General features: G+C 34.2%; 1 pseudogene; it reads right to left on the bottom strand.

The window, feature by feature from the left end:
* Positions 1-356: 356 nt before the first annotated feature.
* The window catches only part of LOC103582914, a 15,214-nt pseudogene continuing 7,078 nt past the window's right edge, over positions 357-8,492 (bottom strand).

Genomic DNA, 8,492 nt, shown 5'->3' with positions numbered 1-8,492 from the left:
CAAACCTGTAAAACAGGATGGGGTAGCTCTTTCCTGTTACTTGAAATTAGTTAAACCACAAAGCATAACATGACATAGGGAAGCACTTCAAAGTTAGTAAAGTGAAAGGAAATGGTTTATGGTATTAACAGAGCATTCAAAATCCTAAGTCCTCAAAAGCAAAATCAAAATGGTTCTTTCCTCAGATTATGTTTAAGAAATATAAGCAAAAGGTCAGCAGTGAAACGGGGCTCTGGATTGCAGCATTATCAAACTCCTATTTTGCTATCAGCCAGAGAAGAGCAAGGAAAATGGTTATCATCAAACTTTTTCAAGCAAATCATTACCAAAGACAGCTAGCATCTTTTCTTACTCACTTGTTGGAGGAAAGTTGGGAGCTGTTGTCACATTTGTTCTTGAAGCTGAGGATTTCCAGCAAATAGGGGATTATTCGGCATCATCTATGGGGCAAGTGTTCAAACAATTTTAACTGTAAATATCTGAAACAAGTAATGTGCCTTGTTTAATATTCTATCTTCCCCCCCAAGTGCCTAAAATGGCACTTATAAGGCAGGAAGATAGAACATAAATAAAAAAGGGAAGATACTGTCCACAAGAGGGATCTCCAAAAAAAAAAAAAATCAAAAACAAAAATGAGGCATCTTCTTTCTCAATGAGAATGGTGATTATGATAATGACATGCAATATCCTAAAAAAGAAAAGCAATCATTTTTCTCAGGCATTTCCTCGAGCAAAGGCAAATATGTGCCCTTGAAAGAAAAATGGGAATAACTGGCAGTCATGAGGATACATTTTCTGCTACACTGACAGAATCAACATAAACATCAATACATGGAACTATATGTATGGCTTGCTTGGAAACATCAACACACAAATGGCAAGCACAGAGAAAACCCATATCTGGAACCACTATATCTACTATATACTATAAAGGAGCTAATATTAGGTCCAGAAAAGTAACACCACAAAACAGCAACTAACTTGCCAGAGAAATGGGGCTGCTAAGTAAAAATGAGCCAGGACTAGTACCAACAGTCCTCTGCGGAAAATGTTAAAATGCTTTAAGTCCTGAATAAACCATCTGAGAACTCCAAGATTAACATCTGTATTTCACCTCACTACCACAAGAAATGAGAAAAGTGGCATTATCTTCTAACCTTCAAATAGGTGTTAAGAATTTAAAAGGCAGGGCAAATATTAACATGATGTTTGATACCTGAATATATGATTATAATATACAGTCAGCATAACCAGAAACTAATAAATTCTCATAGCTTCAAAAAAGACAAATTTTATATCAGTTTCTCCAGACAGAGTGAAAAGTCAACAATGATTTACTGATGGCTTATTTACCCGTCCAAAGTCCAGGGAGAAGATGACCCTTGCCCTTAAGCAGTTAACCATAGTTAAGTGCAATTATATGTAAATACTGGAAGTAGAATGCCTCCTTCCTGTTTAGTTAGTCTATTGTTACAAAGTGGATCGTTTAATTTCAACAAGATAACCAAGGCAGGAAGAACTCAGACAACCTTTTACGGGTACATAGTATTTACTTCACAGTGACCAATAAATTCACAGTAAATAAAGTGATACCTACACTTGAGGTCAACAAATCTGCTTCTTTACTGGCTCCAGTCAAATATTTCTTTATTATGAACATATTAACAAGGCTATCACATCTGTCTTTTGGGATTTACAGCATTTAAACTAATCTAGAAAAAGCATGTCATCTTAAACTTACTCATTCTTTGTCAGAAAGTTATCACTTTGATTAGGATATTTTTCCTAATTTAACTATTTCTATCACAACCAATACAGATTTTCACATGCAAGACCTTTTTTCTGAATATTTAAAAATCAAAAGTAAAACAGAGAAACTACAAACCTTAATCTGATAACCAGAGCAGATGCAAAAGTTTCTAAACTGTCTATAATAAAAGACACCCATACCTAACATTGTCAACATTTTGCTGTAGAGTAAAAACAGTATGTGAAAGTGCTCAAATCACCTTATAAACGTAAACTTACTGTTGTTATAAATGGCTAGGAATGTGCTTGTTAAATTTTAAAAGGAAGTTCACATTCAGTATTATTAATTAGCCAAATATATACTTAAAAACATATAAATAGTACCACTCTACATACAAATTTTCTGCATTTATTTTAAATAAATGTCAATATTTTATCTGAATTCACTGCCAAAAATGACTGATTACAGAAAATTGAGGCATTTAATAGTAGTCTGTTTCATAAAAGGTACCTACAATATGCAAAATTTTATGTAACCAAAATTACCCTAAAAGTTTGTTCTTTATTTCCAAGTCCACAAATTTTGTGAGGGCAGAAGGTATTATTGAAGATTATACTTCAAAGACATTTGCTATATCCTTGAATCAATACAGTTCTAGAGTTAGAAAATAAAAACCATTTCATTTGACATAATGAAGAGAAGTGATTAATTTTAACAGCTTTCAAAATTTAAGAAATGGGATTAACTATAAAGGAAACTATTTCTAATTCCTAACAGTTTACAGAAGCCACTTTTAATGAACAGCAAATACAAATGACAGATGATCAAAGCTTGTTTCACATTCTTCATGGTTTTTAGATGGGTGTGGAACTTAGGGGGGGGATCAGAATCACCTAGGGAACTTGGAGGGTATCCAACGAAATTACAGACAGTCCCCAACTTACGATGCTTAAACTTAAGGTTTTTCGACTTTATGAAGATACAAAAAATATGGTGCAAAAGCAATACACATTCAGTATGCTCCTGGATTTACAATATTTTCAGTTTACGATGGGTTTATCAGGACATTATCCCATGTAAGTCAAAAAACATCTGTATATCAAAAATCTCCAAGGATGGAGCCCAGCATAAGTGTTGTTTTTAAAGCTCCTCAAGTGATCCTTAATGTTCAGCGAGTGCTGAGATCTACTGCTTGTCTTAGTTATGGTCTCTTTAGAAACAAATGAGAAAATTAATAAACTAATAAAGGATCAGTATACTAACATCAGGGGAGAATTACATAATGGAAACAATGAGAACACTGTTCTCACAAATCCTCCTCTCCCATAATAAACAATTTCCGGCTATTTTTACAACTGCCATTTTTGGTCATAATAACTATTATTGTTCTTTATTTCCAAGTCCACAAATTTTGTGAGGGCAGAAGGTATTATTGAAGATTATACTTCAAAGACATTTGCTATATCCTTGAATCAATACAGTTCTAGAGTTAGAAAATAAAAACCATTTCATTTGACATAATGAAGAGAAGTGATTAATTTTAACAGCTTTCAAAATTTAAGAAATGGGATTAACTATAAAGGAAACTATTTCTAATTCCTAACACTTTACAGAAGCCACTTTTAACAAACAGCAAATACAAATGACAGATGATCAAAGCTTGTTTCACATTCTCCATGGTTTTTAGATGAGTGTGGAACCCAGGGAGTATATCAGAATCACCTAGGGAACTTGGAGGGTATCCAACACAATTACGGACAGTCCCCAACTTATGATGCTTAAACTTAAGGTTTTTCGACTTTATGAAGATACAAAAAATATGGTGCAAAAGCAATACACATTCAGTATGCTCCTGGATTTACAATATTTTCAGTTTACGATGGGTTTATCAGGACATTATCCCATGTAAGTCAAAAAACATCTGTATATCAAAAATCTCCAAGGATGGAGCCCAGCATAAGTGTTGTTTTTAAAGCTCCTCAAGTGATCCTTAATGTTCAGCGAGTGCTGAGATCTACTGCTTGTCTTAGTTATGGTCTCTTTAGAAACAAATGAGAAAATTAATAAACTAATAAAGGATCAGTATACTAACATCAGGGGAGAATTACATAATGGAAACAATGAGAACACTGTTCTCACAAATCCTCCTCTCCCATAATAAACAATTTCCGGCTATTTTTACAACTGCCATTTTTGGTCATAATAACTATTATTCATAATCTGAATAATCTAATAAAAGTATTTCAAAATGTATTAACACTGTTCTTACTCGCTTTCAAGATTTACATTTCATTGAAGAGTATATATAAAAGAGAGAGCAATCCAAAACTTTTGGTACTCATCTTCTAATTCAACATAAGTAGATACAAAGTAAACCTAAACTTCTTTTTAGTCAATGAATGGCAGAGATAAAGATGTTTTAATTATATCTGAAGTATTAATTTACTGCAAAGAAACAAACTGTCCAAAAAATTGGAGATGTAATTTACCTATATTTCTAGTGTGTTAAGATAGCACACGCAACACAATGATTAGGTTATTGCACAGTCCTTTTTAATACAATTACAAACTCATTTGTGCAGCAAGATCAGCGTTCTGGCTTAGTGACTGCATCATGCTTCGCATGTAGGGGGCAGACAACATGTTTTGCATAAGTTGTGGGTTTTCAGTTATTTGTTGCAACAAACTCTGCATTCCTGGTGTGTTGAACATACTAGCTGGAAATTTGTTTAAAAAAGAAAGACATTGTATTAAGGAAAAAGTACATAAACAAATGTTAAAGCTTTAAAATACAATATATACACCGTGCTTAAGTTTATTAGCAACTACAGATGAATACACATATATCAATTGAACTAAGAATTTTAAAATGAAAAAGCTCTCCAAAGTACATGCCCAACATATACCAGTAAAAAAGTACAATTTTAAACCTTCTCGTTGCCTTCACAGTAAAATCACATCTAAAGGAAGGGCTAGGTTCTAAAGTCAAATTAAGGTAAGAAGTAGATATGGTCCAAATTACTGTTGAAAAATCCCATGTAGTAAAGAAGCCTGAGCCAACTTTTCCTCCAGGATTGAAACAGATCGCTTGATTAGAATCATATTCAGTACTGAATATAAACACAGTTAAGAAAGAAGGAAGCCTTGACACCAGAGGGAACGACAGGTGCAAGGCCTCCATCCCGCTTTCATGGAGCATTGGCACTCACTGAGTGAACTCAGGCACATGTCACATGATAGACTGTAGAGCACGGTGACTAAGAGCAGCATCTGGAGCCTGGTCACCCGGATTAAAATCTAACCTAACTACAGGCAAGTTATTTAGCCTCTTCATACTTCAGTTTCCCCATATGTAAAATGGAAAAAATAGTATCTACTTCATAGGGTAGTTGTGACAATTAAACTTGGTAACACGCCAGTCCCCATTAACAATTACTCTCCTGTTTTTCCTGTCTTTTTTAGCCAAGAGCTACAGCTGAATTTATGTGATTTCAATATGTGATGATTCAACTTAATATTTAGGCAAATTTTCTTTGAAAACTAACTAATTTGTTTACATTATACCCAGACTTTCAACTGCTGACTAGATATATTCAAACTCAAATATATTCTCAAACTTCTGTCAACTTAATTTACTAGCTTTTTCATTTCCCTTTTGCTCTTCCCTCCAGTAGTTTTATAGGCTTAAAACATTTGAGTCTTCCCATTTATCTCTCCAGTTTATTATAATACTGCTGTTTATGATACCTTTTGTTTTTCCTATTTTCTCATGTTGTAAACTTCAATTTAGATTTTTTCACATCCTAGAGTCCAAGACATGTTGCCAAACTATAGCCTGCAGGACAAATTTGGCCCACAACCTGTTTTTGTACAGCCCGTAAGGTAAAAATTGTTTTTACATATTTAAATGGTTAAGGGGAAAAAACTCAAATGAAGATAAAATATTTTGTGAAATGTGGAAACTATCTGAAATTCAAATTTCAGTGTCCATGAATACCATTTTACTGGAAGTCACTACTCCCTTGTTTATTGCCTACAAAAGAAGAGCTTAGTACTTGTGACAGAGACTGTGGCACTATCACTGCTTTGTACTGCTGATCAGTATACCACCAATCACCGTCACTTAGTTATAACTCAGGCCACACAAAATCACTGCAGCATACTGTTATTATTTCCTTTTTATTTCTAGTGCATACCAATCACATCAGGACAAGAGAAAAGGGAGAAGCAGACTATGAATGTCGTGGTTTTAAGGCATAATGGAGTATAAATTATCACAAGATGGTAAAAATATTGTGTTTATTGTACAATGATAATAAAAGAACACAGCAAACATAGACATTGCCAGGCTAAGTACTCATCACAATATTCCCTACTCACAAGAAAGCAGTAGACAGAAAAATTTCAAAATTTAAAGTGGAATATCTTATCACAGCCAAATTTCTTCACAAAAATGAAAATAAGGCTGCAAACAAAGGTAATCTTCCAAGTGGCTCATTTGTTAGCCAATCAAGGAAAACTGTGTACTAGTGGTCATTAATTAGCAGCTAATAAAATCTTTATTGCAACAGCCAAATAAATGTGGCCAGAGAAAATAAACTTGTTTAAGTCTACTAGCTTTAACGTCAATAGTTAATTAAAAAACAACACAAATGACTTTGAGAGGTATTCCTTGGTTCTTGATGACTTGACAGATGTTACTGATACTGCTCAGTTCTTGTTTATTTGAGAAGTCAATGCCAAGTTTGAAGTGACTGAAAAATTAGCTTCTATAAACAGACTGCATGAAACAACTATTTTCAAAGAAGTTGAGAAAATACTAATTCAGTACACCCTGAAGTAGCATCTGCTAAGATGTGCTACATGTGATGGTGATAAAACTGTGTGGAAGGCTGGCAAGTTTAGCTGCTTTGGTTAGAACATTGTATTGGTAACACCAAGGTGAAGTATTCAGATAGCCATACTGGCCAGCCACCGAAAAAAAAAGTGTGGAGAATTAACAGGATTTATTCAAAGGACAAATTTACAAAGCTTATACAAATATAAGCTATTTAAAGACTATGGTTATTCACTGACTTATTCATCAGCAGGTACTCTGTAAAAAATATTTTAATCTATCATGTTATTGAACCAGTAGGAGTACCGATGAGGAATATCATTCATTCACTCTTGTGAACTTAACCATAGTCAATTCCATGAATGTTTGCTGGAGACAGCTCAATATCCTGACATGCACAACCACGCAGTAGGTTGATGGCTTAGCAGAAGTAAAGTTTGATTGTATTTTATTAGCTCATGGTTAAGATTGAAATTTTCTAAATGAGAACAAACACTCAACCAACATTATCAAACACTGAATGGCTTTGGAAATTAGCTGTTGCTAGAGACCTGGTAATGTTTCTCAATAAATTCAACCAAAACTTAAAAAGCAAGACAGCAATTACATGTGAAATTCATACTGTAGTAAAGTAATTTCAACTAAAATTGTTTCAATCACAAGCAATGTCAAGCTGCTTTATATACTTCTTGTGCTATCAAAAATTACAAGAAACAAGATCTCCATTCCCATGAATTTGCAGATTTATTTTTGAGCTCACACCACCAGCAGCATTTTTCAGATCTCAATGTAAGTCAAAGGTAATTCCACATTTCAAAATTCATTTAATTGTGTAATTGAGGAGCTACCACCTAAACTTTAATTTGAAGCGATTAATCTGCAATGTAATCACATACTATAAGCAAAAGAATCTAAACAGAATTCTATAAATGCCTTCAAACATATACTTTTGGAATGAGTGTATATTCTGAATGAAATAAGTCTCATTACACATCAGTATTAACAGATGAACATTTGCAATCAATTTTGGTAAAAGAACACTGTGAACCCCCAATTAAGCAAAACGTTATCCCCCCCAAATGAAGTCCATTCCTTAACATACGTGTATGAGAGAAATAGTGTACTCAATTATTACTATATTTTTAATTTCATCAGTTAAAAATTCTGTGGAAATTTCTTTTCTTTCATGATGTAACATTGTCGGCCTTTCATATCCCTGAATCTTGCAACCATGGATTCAACTAAGGATCAAAAATATTCGGGGGAAAAATATTGCATCTCTACTGAACATGTACAGACTTTTTTCCTTGCCATTATGCCCTAAACAATACTGTATAGCAACTATTTACGTAGCATTTGCACTGTCTTAGGAGGTTATTTAAAGTATAGGGGAAGATGTGCGCAGGTTATATGCAAAATGCACTACACCATTTCATATCAGGGAATTTAGCATACTCGGATTTTGGTATCGGAAGGAGGTCCAGGAGCCAATTCAACACAGATACTGAGGCATGACTGTATTCTCAATTCTCCCTCTTAGCCTACAAGGCCTAAAGTATTATCTGACCCTTCATAACCCCTGCTCTAAGATTTCACCTTCTAGAGTAAGTGCTTTCAGAGAAAAAGAAGAGTCAAGAAATTCGTCTTTACATGTATGTGTACATATATGTACATATGAATCAAACTTCAAAAAGTTGAGTAAGAATCATAATAGCATACAAATATGCTGATAATTTGATAGGCCAGCACAGTAAATTCATTTTTGCTGTTTCTTGTTTTTCTTTGTTCAAAATGTTAACATGGAATATTAGAATGTCAAACCATCGGGCCGGCCCGGTGGTGCGCTGGATAAGTGTGCCGCTTGGGAAGCGCGGCGGCGCTCCCGCCCGAGGGTTCAGATCCCAC

The sequence above is a fragment of the Galeopterus variegatus genome, unplaced genomic scaffold, assembly GCF_000696425.1.
Source record: "Galeopterus variegatus unplaced genomic scaffold, G_variegatus-3.0.2 Scaffold18456, whole genome shotgun sequence".
Classification (NCBI taxonomy): domain Eukaryota; kingdom Metazoa; phylum Chordata; class Mammalia; order Dermoptera; family Cynocephalidae; genus Galeopterus; species Galeopterus variegatus.
Note: the sequence above shows the minus strand (reverse complement) of the source record. Positions and strands in the feature narration are given on the sequence as shown.